This window comes from Myodes glareolus, chromosome 21, assembly GCF_982192425.1.
Source record: "Myodes glareolus chromosome 21, mMyoGla1.1, whole genome shotgun sequence".
Classification (NCBI taxonomy): domain Eukaryota; kingdom Metazoa; phylum Chordata; class Mammalia; order Rodentia; family Cricetidae; genus Myodes; species Myodes glareolus.
Window position 1 is genome coordinate 63,545,791 of NC_142046.1, and position 15,107 is coordinate 63,560,897.

Below are 15,107 nucleotides of genomic sequence, written 5' to 3' on the forward strand. Positions count from 1 at the left end.
GTCATGATGTCTCACTACAGTAATAGTAATCCTGACTAGGCCTGCTTAGAATGATTAAAGGCATACAGAGAATATAAGAGTTTATGTTTTCTTCTTCATGCCCTTTCTACCTTCTTGGGGGAAAATGGAGAGAAGAGTATGTGATAGTCTGTCGTAACTGTCAGCTTGACACAACCTAGAATCACCAGAACGAGAGCGCCCGTAAGGAATTTTCTGGATAAGGTTGGCCTGTGGATAATGCCAGTGAGGGTTCTTTTCTTAATTGTGTTAATTGATGTGGGAAGATCCATTCTCAGTATTGGCAGTGAAGTTTCATGGGCCGGACCCTGAATTATATAAGAGTGGAAAAAGCCAAGCTGAGTGAGCAGGCAAGCGTTTATTTCCCTTTCCTTGATTGTCGATGTGGTGTGACTTTAAGTCCCTGCTATGATGGGCTCTAACCTGGAATTCTGGGCAAGGATAGGCTTTCTCTTTGTTGCTGTTGTCTGGGTAATTTAATCACAGCAACAGAATGAAACTAGAATGGAGTAAAAATAAATGCTAAACCTTTTCTCCTTATTGTCTAAGATGGTCTTAGCACTCCATTCAAATCAACTAAACCTGAGACCATTTCCCCCGCTCACTTCAAATCCCTGACTTGCCTTGCTGTACAACAGTACTTCACCAAATTTCCAAAGGAAAATTCTCACTTCTCTGAGATGCAAGCATTCTTATAGCCTTTTGATGGTATCAAAACCCAGTAAAATTCTCCTGAAGAATATGAGCACCACCCCTTTGTTAAAGAATTACCAAGAAAGAGAGGATTCCTAAACCCCACCCTCTGTGGCAATGTAATTCCAATTTAGTAAAATGTCAAGCAATAAATACAATGGCAGAGTCACAGTGACTAACTGCCCTATTCTCACACAGCGAACCTTTTCCACTAGCTCATCCGGATGCTCAAAAATTCCTCTTCTTATCTCAGTGAAATTGAGTTTCATCTCTTTCCTTATTGCAACAGCATTTCATGAAGTCTTATGTGCCTATTTAACCCCACCCAGCACAGTTCTCTTTGACAATAGATATTATTTAGCTAAGAATGTTGAACTGTTAATTCACACCAAATTACATTTAGCAAAGATTTTTCTTTTTGTTGCAATCAAGGAAAATGGAGGCTAGCAAAGGTGATTGAGTCATTTATAAAGAAAATCTATTCCCATGCTTCACAATCAAGATATAAGAGAAATAAAATTGAAACTCGCTTTACTATTAGGACTTTTAATTCAAGTTGCCAGACTGAGGGGCTGGAGATGTGGATCAGCACTTAAGAGCGCTGTCTCTTCTCGAGGACCAGGTTCCAACCCCAGCACCCATGGGAACAGAACCTGGGTTCCACTACCTATGTGGCAGTTCTTAACTGTTTATCACTCAAGGTACAGGGCATGGGATATCCTCTTCTGGTCTCCAGAACACCAGGCATGCATGTGGTGTACAAATGTACATGTAAGCAAAATACCCATACACATTAAATAATAAGTAAATATAAAATAACAAAAAGATTGATGACTAATACCAGTTTCTTTCCAATTGAAAAATATAAGATAATAAAAAATAAACTTCAACGTTAAATTATGAACACAGCAAGAGATGACTGAAATACACAGAAATCTAAGAGTAACCCTAATGACTGTTGCCCTCATATAATTTTTTCTCTTGTGATTATGTGCTTTCAGATAGCAAAGAAGGTATTGCAGATGCAGTGAGATGCACTAATCAGGTGACTGGGTTATTTGAAAGGGAGATGACTTGTGGTGGCCTACTAGAATGTTCTAAACAATTTAAAGTCAGAATCATCTCAGACCTGGAAGATTAGCTTTTGACTGACAGAGATCAAGGAAATGAGAGCCATTAAACCAACAACATTGAGAAAACTGGATTTACCCGCCATCAAACTAAATGGGGTGGAAAGCAGATTCTAACTCAGAACTTCCAAATGAAAGCGTAGCTTGGTTGGCAAATTGAATTCTGTTTTGCGTGACACATAAGGACCTAGTTGAGTCTGCCTGGACTTCTGACCTAGAGGTCTGTGAGCAGGTAATATTGTTTTAGACCACTAGGTTTCTCATAATTTATTTCACAAAAGTAGAAAACACCACCAACAAAATGAAATGGGCCATGCCAATTAGCCACACTGGGCTCGGTCCAAGCTGCCACGGAACTAGGAGAGCTGGCTCTGCCCCTTCATCTGAGATGGTAGTCTCAATGGCTCAGACCAACCCGTTCAGCTACCACCCAGACCCGCATTCTGAGCCTTGGGTTGGCTCACCCTAACAGTTGCCCCATCTCTGACCTGCTGGAGTGCAGGAAAGGACCGGTCCTGCAGAATGATAACTGCAGGATCTCTGTGATGGGGTGGGGGAGGATACCAATAGGGTATCTGAGAGGAGTTTCCATGAGGGTCCAGTGTGACCATGTACCAGTAACCAGAGGTCTTGAACCACACCAATGACTCATTGTGACTGACATTTTGCGGGTGGGGTCGATTGGACAGAGGGAGTGCCCTGCATGGCTCACCGCAGCTCCTGAGGCCACTAGGAACAATGAAGAGCTGTTGGAAAGATGCAAGAGCGAAGTGGGGTTTTTTTTTGTTCATTTTGTTTTGTTTTTAATTAATTTTAGGACTGGCATACTGCGAGGGTGAGGGAAAGAAATAGAGGGACTGGGAGGTGGGCAAATTGGAGTACATGATGTGAAATTTTCAAAGAATCAATAAAGAATTATGCGTTTACAATACCGACAAATAAATAGTTTCCACCAACAGTTGGAAGAGTTTGACAGGAAAGAGCTGATGGGTAAAGGGGCAACGCTTACTTGAGCAAGGAATGGTTCTCACTTATTTGCCAGGATTAGGTTGAGCAGCATAATCACTTCCAATAGTTTTAGGTATAAAGAAATTTATTATAATTTATGAGTTAATTTTCAAGCTGTCTAGGAGAACAACAGAATCAGACTTTGGTCTGTGAGGCACTCAGGGGAGTTGTTCCCCTGCCCCATGGAAAAAAATCTCCACCACATGTGAAGAACCTGAGGACTGGACATCATACCTCCGTGGTGTATGTCGCTGAAGCGGTAACAAGGGACTTCATTATATCACTGTCCTTAGACCACAAACTCAGAGCTTCAGTTTTGCCTTTGGGAGAGTTATCAGGACCAGGCTGTGTGTTTCAATGCCAATGGCAGCACCATCTGGGAGAGGCAGTACTAACAAATTACCCAGAGACCGACGTGGGTAAGGAGACTGAGAGGCTAAGAAAATCTGGCAGCCACAAATCCAAGACATTGAAAGACAAGCTTTTAATCAGAATGAGAACCTTTGGTTGACTTTGACACTGATGCCTTTTCCCCCATGTTGTCTTTTAGAAACATTAAATCATGCATTTTGGTGACTTCTTCTACATTTGGTGTTTATCCTCAAAATGGGAGAAGTTGTTTTGTGGTTTGTCTCCATTTCTACCCACAATGTGGGAATCCTCTAGTCTTGGATGTTACAAGAGTGGATTCCGGTTCATGGAACCAGGAACAGACAGACACTAGCTCTGTGGGAACTTGTTAGAAATGGGGAGCATTTCTAAAGACGCTCGACCCAGCGCTCAGTTCTAACTCACCAATGAAAACTTACATCTTTGGAACTATAAATTTGAATTTTGGATGTTTGCAAGATAATTAGTTGAGAAGATGTATAGCTAAACTCTCCACATATTATCTTTGTTTGCACTGCATTAATAAATGCATACACCAACATCTTTATTATGTTTTGGCTTTCCTGGTCGATGACTCAGATGTCAAAAAGCATTTATTAGCTGGTTAGAGATATAAAGTTGTTTTTTCATGATTAAAAATAAGAATAGGATTAAGCAGTCTTTACAACATTGTTGGGTTGTAGGGAAAGAATGTTTTGAATGGCTCATGCCTACAGGCACAAGGGGAGTTAGAATAGAGACAAAGACAACACAATCCTGAAACAATCGCAATGACTGAGGAGCAGTGGGCACTGTGGCAGACTCATGAAAGTCCTCAACTGAATGTGTACTGGAAACAAAAGGACCAATCCTGCTTAGGTTGAAGAATTCTGGAAGAGTCAATGGATTTATGCGGTCAGTCATCTCTGTCCATTAGAGGGTACTGCAGGATCATATTCCAAAAATGTAAAGTTGATTGAAGCTGCACCTTCCTTACTTTGACATCTAGGCAACTGTGTCAGGCCAAGAACATTAGCAGAGATTTATTTTTACTAGAGAGAGAAAACAGGAGGGCTTTCTGTCACAGGGTCCGATGTACAAACTCAGGCGGTGGTGTTGTAATCAAACAAATAGTTGCTAAACTGTTTGCTACACAGAGCCTGGATTTCAGTGCCTTAATCTACACCACAACTAGAGAAAATATAAGCCAGAAACCAAGAAATTGCACATAGAAGAGATTACATACCTGGAAGCCAAAATCTTGGAAGAGCCATTCCGCAGAGGTGAAAGAGTGAACTGTGCCGTAACGTCCTGCAGAAAGACGTGGACTGAACCTATAAAACCAGAGCACCAGAAATGTGAGGATGTCAAAGAACTTTAGATGTTTAAAGATGACTCAAGAGGATTGTGAGAGCTCAGGAAATCTCCCCAAATAAGCCAAGAGAAACAAAACCCAACCATAATCACTCAACACAAGAAGAAACAGAGAGAATTCAAATAGAAACATTGTGAAGGCATACATGAGATCTTATATCTAATTAATAGAAGCATTTTTCAGTGCTTTTCAGAGAGAAGAGAAGGGAATGAAAATAGTAAAGAAGTGTATTTTAAAAACTTGTTAGAGGTCTAGAGAGATGGCTCATTGGTTAAGAGCACTGGCTCCTCTTCCAGAGGTCCTGAGTTCAATTCCCAGCAACCACATGGTGGTTCACAATCATATATAGTGATCTGATGCACTCTTCTGGCATAAAGGCATACATGCACATAGATCATTCATATACACAAGATAGATAGATAGATAGATAGATAGATAGATAGATAGATAGATAGATAGATAGATAGATATAGATAGCAAAATCTAAAACAAGACAAAACCAAACTTGTTAGAATGTTCAGGCACTGGTGGTGTACACATTAAATCCCAGCACTTGGGAAGCAAATTCAGGTGAATCTCTGTGAGTTCAAGGCCAGCTTGGTCTACAGAGTGAACTCCAAGACATCTGGATCTACACAGAGAAACCCTGTCTCAAAAACAAACAAAACCAAACCCCCCACAAAACAAAAAGCAAAACAAAAGCCTTGTTAGAATGGAAAAGGGAAATATTAAGCAAACAAAAAAATTATTTTCAAATGTAACAGGAAAAGTGTGTAGTTCCATTGTTGAGTGTGTTTAGGCTGGGCATCAACCAAACCCAGAGAAGTCTCTTGAGTACATTACTAGAATTAGGCAGGAACTCTGTGTACTTTACATAAGGGTCCTGAGTGCTCAGTATCAAGACTGAATGAGGAGCTTCATAATTCTAAGGATGGACAGACAGCTGACTCTGTGTGTGTGGTTTGTGTGTGTGTGTGTGTGTGTGTGTGTGTGTGTTAAGGGAAAGATGAAGAAGAAAAGGAGGAAACTGAGAGATATGGTTGCATAAATAGAGAAAGGATAAGGGAGATTACATGTTCTGAAGTAAAAATGTGTTTGGGTTCTTTGGTTTCTTTTTTTGTCATAAATACCTATGAAACTATAAGACAAAGAAAAACCCACACTTTCAAGGAAAGTTATGTCTAATCCTAAACCCTACAGTTTAGATCGAAAACAACCTGCCCCTCACAGTTCATATATTATAAACCTGATTGAAAGAGTGGAAAGGCTCTTGGGAAGAGATAAAACCATAGAAGTGGGGCTCAAGAAAAGAAGTAGGCCCTTATGGCCATGGCCTTAGGGCTATCTTGGTGCCGCATTGTCCTCTCTCCATTTCCTAGCCCAGGTTATGGAACCAGCTTTCCTTCACCACAGCCACACAGCCTTGTCCAATCACAGTCAAAGAATGGAGTCATATGAGAAGATTACTGAGTGCATGTGAGAAAACTCCAAGAAGTCAAGTGTCCTGTGTCTTCCATTTCTTCCAAACGCAGGAGTGTTCTCAGAATGTATTTTCTTGCTCCTCCCAGGGGTAGAAGACAGGAATAAGTACTGCAGATTGTTTATTATATGCCTCTAAGGAAAAACATGTTTTTGCCACACACAGCTTGCCGGCCACATGCAGCTTGTCCATCATGTGTGGCTTGCCTTATGTTAAGCTTATACAGCATTTCTTAAAGAAAGGAGGAACACAAGCATTAAAATCACAACTTAGATTGCTTGCAAGTTGTTTATAATTAAGATCCCTGGTTTCCAGAAGAAAGCTTGATAGAGTCCAAAAGAATATTGGAAAGGTGTGTAAACAAAAGGAAAAGATCCCTGTTCTATTTCGGTTCATTTGTGCATTAATTTGGATTGTTATGAAAATGCTTAAGGAAGATAGGAAATCATGAGGAGGAGATGGATAATTTCTTTCCTTGCCTTTTTCTTTTTTACTGATTATTTGGGAATCTCATATCATGTGCTCCAATTCTGCCTCACCTCCCAGTCTTCCAAAGTCTGTCCCTTCTCCCTTCCCCCAGGACCTCCCTTCCCCAAAGCAAACAAACAAGTCCATTTTGTGTGATTTATATATTCATTGGAGCATCATCAAATTTCTAGTGTCCAGGACCCTAAGAAAAGATAAGTATTTCTCCACCTGCACCCACTCCAGAAGTCACCAGCTGAAGAGTGTTGACCAAGGTTTCTGTCTCACCTGGTCCCACATCTGTATAGTCCCAAATAAACACACAGAGGCCTACACTAAATATAAACTGTTTGCCCTATTAGCTCAGGCTTCTCATTAACTCTCATAACTTATATTAGCCCATAATTCTTGTCTATCTTAACCATATGGTTTGGTACCTTTTTCTGCGGGGCAATCACATCTTGCTTGCTCTGTGTCTGGTTTTCTCTATGTCTGGGTGAAGACTGTAGATGGAAACTTCCCTTTTCCCAGAATTCTCATTGCCCCGCCTATGCTTCTTGCCTGGCTACTGGCCAACAAGCGTTTATTTAAAATACAGGTGACAGGGTCCAGACCATTGTCCCACAGCAGAGGAGAGCCATGTGATGGCCAGAGCGGTGTGAGGCTAGCTCTGCCAAATCTTCAGATCAAAAGGGTGAGATCCTGTCTTCATGAATCCTCAGACTCCACACTCTGCTGAGTTCCTTTTTCTTCTCCTTTATATTTCCCTCTCTGCCCAGCTAGATTACTCCTGTCTCCACCTCCCTAGTGCTGGGATTAAAAGTGTGTGACGCCCAAACACTGTGATTGATTAAAGGTGTGAACCACCACCACTTGTTGTTTTCAAGAACATATTGGTAGAAAAGAGGATGTGTCCAAAGTATCGAGCTGTTCACTGTTTAAGATAGTCTCAGAGCTTCCTGTTCAATCAGTAATAGAGACAGAAAGTTAAACCAGAGAAGGTCTTAGATGCAACTATTTTCTTTTTGAGAAACAAAAAACTGTTTGATTTTTTGGGAATTTCACATCATGGACCCCAATTCCACAGGTTTCTCAATCCTTCCATGTTCACCTTCCATGTTCACCAAAGACAACAATAGCAAAGCATGTACAACCCAGAACAAAAACAACAGTGAAGAACATTTCTCTCTTCTGCCTTTCCCACCTCTCCATCATACAGTCTTTGCCATAGTGGCCTTGGGAGCTGTGATGTCTCACAGGGTACACTTTTGGATCCAAATAGCTTTACTTGCAAACATTCCTTGCAATGAGTTGTGGGTCTGGTTCAAGGCCTGTTGTTTCTGGTACACCATCAATACAGGACCCTCAGTGAAACTCCTCTTGAGTATCCTGCTGTTGCCCTGAGTCCTGGAGATCCCGAAGCTCTGGTTCCACAGGACCAGTCCCTGCACACGCTCCAGTAGCTCATGAACAGAGTAGACGCTGGAGTGGGCCAACACGAAGCCCAGGATGTGGGCCTGGGTGGTAGCTGAGCTGATCGGTCTGTGCCTCCACTGGGACCATCCCACTCGGGTGAGGGCCAGGGCCACCTCTCCTGTACCCACACTATCAGGCTAGTTCTACTATGTGCATGTAAGGGGCGGGGAAAATTCTCCCATTGCAGTGGCTGGTGATGGTAGCAGTTATCCCATGGCCTTGGGTGGTAACACGAACCACAGTCATCAACACAGACCCCTGCTTCAGTAGGGTCACAGACCCAGACACGGCCCTCAGTGGCAGCTCAGACCCGGACATTACGTGGCCCCAGGCGGCAGCCTGGCAGCATAGGCACCCATATCCGCCTATTCCTCACAGCAACCTTGTCTTCAGTTCCCCGTTTCTTCACGGTGCACGAACCACTCCACTTCTTTCCTATTTCTCCACCACCACCTGTGCATCATAGCGGCTCCTTCCTGCCCCAGCCTGGGGCCCCGGATGGCCTGTGTTGGCTACAACTCTTCTGGTGATCTTTGGTTCATAGTTTCAACCCAGTAGCACTATGATTGACAGACGTCACATGAGCCCAACCTCATGGGGCCTTATTTTACATCTGGCCACATGTCCCTGGATTCTTGTTTTCCCCGCTGACCTGTTATTTATTAGTAGACAGGAAGCTCACCTTTCAGCACTAATTTGGGGCACAGCTGAAAAGGTTGTGGGCTTTAATGCCCCACTCCTGTTTGTCCCAAAAGACGGTACTGAATATGGCCCTGCTGCACGGAGCGCCAGCTTTGCTTTATGCCAAAAATCAGCTCATTAATGCATGCTCTCATGTTCTCTCGCGTTCTCCTTCATTCCTCCTCCCCTTTCTTCGCTTCTCTTCTCCTGGGATTCCACACACATACGACTCTCCCTAAAATATTGCCATTGAAGTTTTACTCTAGACTCTTATCCAGAGAACTGGGCTCAGAGGGAAACAGACGATGTCCTCAACAATAGATCGATAAGAAGTGTTATTGGAAGATACCAAATGGGATTACAGCTTACCATATCGCATTCTCTGAATGCTATTGATATGTGCAGGATATGTTCATCGGTGACCACGTACCAAAGGTATGATGCGATTCTTTCATGAGAACTCAAGGCCGAAAAGGAAAAGTTAAGTCCTCAAGTTACTTGTGGGAAGGAAATGAGACAATTTAAGGAATCATTATAGGGCACAGGCATGAAAACAAAGCACAGCTAAATTAATTGTCATGAATGGCAGTATATGGAAAAGGAGGGATCATTTTGTCTTAACAAATGAGTTTTTAATTTTGGTGATTGTTTTTTTTTAAGTAGGCTAATATTAATTTTCATTTGCACGGAATTTGATGAGGTATTGTTTAAAATCCAATGGGCTCTGTTTTCAATTTCTTTCAAGTAATTCGAGTCAAATGGGCAGTGATGCTGTCTTGCAGATACTTATGTGCGGATGTGAGTGTGTTTTTGTGATTGTGTAGGGTGAAGGGTGAAAACAAAGATTCCTTGGCAGCATTGGGACTCCACTAGGTGTCAGTAGAGCACCGCACTGGGTTGGCTAGGCAGGTCCTTTCTTGTCTGGAAGCAGCTTTTACTCATCTCCTGAATGATGAGGCACGAAACGGAAACTCCACAGTGTAATTATCTTGTGCAGGGCAGTAATCATTCTTTGCCTACTTTTTAAAGCCATTCTAATTAGCGTCAGCTGTTTAAATTAATTAAAGTTTGGTGCTGATTCCTAACAAGGGAACTGGAAAAGAAAGCGACTTCACACAGCACAGGAAAGACAGTCATGTGTGCACTTCCTGTCTCTGTGCTCAGGGCTCTTAGTTGGTGGCTTTCCTCTTCAGGAGGTTATGAAAGACATTTGAACTAAGGGAAGATCAAATATAAAGCGTTTCCTCTTTCTGCTGCCCCGTTTATAAATGTGCCCTAAAGGTCATAACTGAGTAGCTTAGTGCTGTGGAGACTGGGATTCTTGCTCCTTAGAAGACACATTGTATAAGTGAGATATTTTTAACTTTTCCCCCACTGGCTACTAAAGTAACATCATTTGTGTTAACTTTGTGTTGTCTTGACCCTGACTTATCCGAATGTAAACTTCATCTTTTTGAAGTACAGAAAACATGCCTAAAGTTGGTGTCTGGATATGTGTGAAAATCCTTCATTGTATATTTTCACCTTCTTCATGTGTAAGAGCTTTGATGTTTTGTTTAGTATAGCTCTTACTACAATTGTTTTTGAGATAGGGTCTCACTATGCAGCTCTGACTGCCTTTGAGCTCACGATATAGACCAGACTAGCCTTAAATTCACAGAAGTCCACCTGTCTATGCCTCTCAATTGCTGAGATTAGAAGTATGCACTACCATACCCAGGTCTCACTATATTTTAAATAAAAAAAATGCATGCCTAAATATTTTTTTAAATAACAGGACATTAAAATGACATAAAATTTGTTTTTAATGTAGTCAATATTTTGTAAAGTTTTGAGATAAAAGTGTCAGGCCAAGATATTCTTATTTTTGTCAGGTATTTTAAATAATCAATGATTCTTAGGTATGGTCTTACAATTTTTCCCTTAAATTGTCTTGAAATTGTGGGAAAAATCAACTCTGTTACCCTGTGTTTCTATAATAAAAGAATTTTTATTCAACATGTCCACAATAATAATAACATAATAAAAGCCAATATTTAATATAAAGCCACCAACACAAATTATAACAATTTGAGGTTATTAAATTAATTCATAGATTGGGGAAAATAAATATTTGCTGAAAGGATGAAGCAAAGGCCCCTGAAAAGAAAAGTTTTATTCAAATGCTAGTAAAACTTGACTACTTATGGAAGTAGAAATTTGAGGAATTGAGAAAAACTTTCGGTATTTTCTAATTTAGAAGCCTTAATGGTAACATTCATAATCAGTTGAGACTTCAGGAGGTACAAATTTGGCAGGGAAGACAGTAAATCAAGATTTGGGGATTTTGAGGTGGTATAGGGAAGTCTGAGGTGGAAATGGTGCGTGTGACGGTTTATATGACAATGGCTCATACAGAGTGCCTTTATTCACAAGGATTACAGCACGTGGCGACTTTGTTGGAGGAAGTGCGTCACTATGGGGGTGGGCTTTAAAGTTCCAAAAGTTTAGGGCAGGCCCAGTGGCTCGCTCTCTCCCACAGCTGTCTGCAGATCCAGATGTGGAACTCTTAGCACCTTCTCCAGCACCACGTCTGCCAGCACGCCACCATGCTCCTTCTCATGATGACAATGTACTAACGCTCTGAACTGTAAGCCAGCCCCAGTGATATGCTTTCCTTTGGAAGAGTTACTGGGGCCATGGTATCTCTCCACAGCAATAGAAACTCTAAGTAAGAAAGACAGTGAATGAAGTGGATGAAATGATTGGGAGCTGCCTGCCCCAGGTAAACCTTCTAGAAACCCCCACAGATACACTCAGAATTGTATTAGGTGATTCTAAATACAGCCGAGGTGGCAATGAAGATTAAACACCACAATCCCAGTGTTTGTTCAAGGAGGAGGGAATGGGGATAAGAGCAGACATCTTGCAAAAAGAACATTTTAGAAGTGAAACAAAAGGTCTTAGCAAACAGATACAAAAGAAACGAAGCAGTAGCCATCGAGTAGATGATTTCAAGAAAAGAAGAATGGTCCCCAGCATCTTATAACACAAAGAAGTCTCTCCTTATGGGATAAATGTATGAATGGATTTTGAACTAGGAAGCTGTCAGAGATACATACATGAACAGGTTCTGTAGAGTCAAGGGAACACAAAGAGCTGAGGAAGTGAAACTGGTGAATATCCACTGTGTATTAGGACTTGTTGGATTCTGGGTAGTAAAGGAGAGGGAGCAGAGGAAAAAGGTGGTTCTAACAGGGATTTAATGGGATCAGCAATTTTCATATCTACATATGTGTCTTGCTGAGGTCCAGAAAGATTTTACCAAATGCACAGGTTTCAGCAACATAAGAAGTCTGAGGATCCAGTTTCTCAACTTCCATACACACTCCTTCCTAAAATGAATCAGCCTGAGAACTCAAGTTAAAACTTTTTGTTTTTTCCCCACCCTTAGATTTGCAGTTACAGTTCTATTGTTTGATGGTGCAAAGTTGGATTTTATATTTCTTATAGTTTGGATCTTCTGTTTGGATTTCAATTTCCTACAGTTTGGATCTTCCGTTCTTGAAGGCACAGGAGCGAGAGGCTTGGTTTCCAGAGAGGGATGATACTATTTACAGCAGGTGGAGGGAAACGCGGGACATAGTTCCACAGGGGAAACTGGAACCTCAGTGTCTCCTCCGTCCTTTGAGGTTTATGAGCGCCATGAGGTGAGGAGCTTTTTCCCACCATGTGCTATCCACAGCGATGTCACACCTTATCACAGGACCGAACACAAGAGAGCCAGACAACTTATCGACCTGAGCCTCTGAACCTATAAGCCAAATAAATCTGTTCTCGTATTATGCAAATTATGGCAAATTATGGTATTTTTGTCATCGTGATTCAGAACAATATACTGACACAATCTACTCCACGGACATCAATGGAAAGAAAAGTCATCGTGATCAGAATGAAGCGAATGCCTCCAAGTTTCCCAATGTAAGTCTTTCTGAAGGTGAAATTAGGCATTGTGATGGGTAATCTACTGTCAGCCTGATGGGTTTAGAAACACGCAGGAGACAGCTCTGGGCCTGTCTGCATGGGTCTCTCTAGAGTGTTTTAACTGAACAGGGAAGACCTGAGGATGGGCAGCACCATCCTATAGGCTGCAGTTCCAGACAAAGCCAGAAGTCTAGCGTTTACTCCCATATTACCTTCCTGACTGCAGCTGCAGTCTGGCAACCACTTCAGACTCCTGACACCACACCCTCCATGCCACAAACGGTCACAGAAACAACAGCAGAAAAGTAACCGAGAAAGGGGTTTTCTAATTATTTGCTTTCAAAACAGTTGAAGGAACTGACAGGTCATTATAATTTACTTTCCATAATGTAATTGTAATTCTTGGCTTACAACCTGCACAGAGGTCAGAAGTTAAATTATATTGGTAGTGAACAGAGGTCAGTAGTTAAATTATATTGGAAAACAAACCCAAACTTTGTATTTCATCTGTCCCTTCTTACACTGTTACTCACTTTTCTCAGTTGCATAAAAACAAGAAAATAATAATTTGTTCACCTGTTTTGCTTTTTAAAGAGTTTCACTGTGTAGACCTGACTGGCTTGGAGTTGTCAGTTTAGTCTAGGCTGGATTTAACTCACAGAACAAGCATTACCACATCTAACCTAGTCATTAAATTTATGCCATACACTCTCGTCCACTATAAGACCTATTAATTGTTACACAAAAGAAATTACAAAACAAAAGAGAAAAAGAACCCCACAGAGTGCCAGGGGAAGTGCTAAGAAAGAGCTAAGCAGTTCGATGAGTTGAGAGTTATGAGAACGAGACCATAGAAGAAGCAAGACCACTGTGCTGAAGTGGTCAGATCGGGACAGAATGGAATCAGTGTGTTCAGGAACTGAGAATTCTCAGGATGTGGGAAGGATGAGTCCTCAGATGATGCCAGCTGTCTGGAGAGGTCAACTATCCACAACTAGTTTTCCTGCAGGAATGAACACTCGTGGGAAGTCATCCCAATCCATGTGATGGATGGATCCTAGAGAACCCTGCTAATGTATTATTGCAGTGTTAGTAGATCTCAGTGCAAGTCTCTTGGGGGATAGCTGCTTGTTTGGTTTCCTCAATGTATCATTATCTTTGCTGAGAACTTTGAATGGCCTAGGCTCCTCAATGTTTTCTGTGGAATGAATTGGCAGTGACTGAAGTGGGTAGACAGATTCCCAAGTCTTCACTTAGCAGAACGAGTTTAGCTAATTGTTGTTGTCATTTCTGAAACAGAGTGTTAGGTAACTTAGACTGACCTAAAACTTGGCATATAGCTGAGAATGACCTTGAAATTCTTGTCCTCCTACTTTCAGGGCCACAGTCTTTTGGATTACATGTGTGTACCAACATGCGTGTTTATACAGAGCTGGTGATGAAACCCAGGGGCTTGGGCAGTAGGCAAGCTCTTTGCCAACCTGAAATATGTCCTCAGCTCATCTGGATAACTTTTAGTGAGGATTATTTCATTTGATAGTTTTCATTTATTGTTGAAAATAAAAATTATAATTCAAATTAATATTATTATTACATTTCTATATACTGGAATTAAACCTTGTATAATAGAAAAGTGTTTCTTTGAACAACAATATAGATGCTAACAAACAAAAAGAGCTAATGTGACATGTTATGACAGAGATAAAATTGTCAGGGGTTTAGCCTTTGGAGTAGGCCTGAAAGATCCTATAACACAAGAAGATTAACAACAATCTTCAGACGTTGTCCTTGAAAACATGGGGAAGATGTTGAAGAACTACTTTTACTTTAGTATTTTCTCACTAAGTGATCATAATTCACAGTTATTTTAGTAGAGTGGCTAGGGCTGGGGTGTACTTTAGTGGTAGAATCTTCTATATGAAATATGTTAGGGAATTGGATTTGATGCTAAGTAGCACACACACACACACACACACACACGAGTTGCTAAGTTGACACAGTATGATTCTTTTTATTTCTGAGGAAAAACTTAGTGTATGAGTTTATTGGTTCTGCCATACAATGACTACAGAAGGGTTTAAGTTAGAAATGATAGCAACACATCTCATGGTTCTGGAAACTGAGAAGTCCAAGATCAAGTATTGGCAGGTTTGCCATCTGGTAAGAACTGTTCTTTATCTATGCTTCCTAAATAGTTCTTATTTTCTATTTCACCTGGAAGGGAGGAATGTGTTTGCTCATTTCTCAGAAGAGAGGAAAGTAAGTAGTGATTCCTTCTACCTTGAATTTCTTTATCAGATGACAATCCTACTCACAAGAGTGGAGTTAATGACATAGACACCTCCCAAGGCCTGTGCCTTTTACTACTATGGTTATGGGAATTAAGGTTCAGCATGAATTATGGAAAGCACCCTTCAAAATCAAAGCTACTGGTGATAGAGGTGTTTGT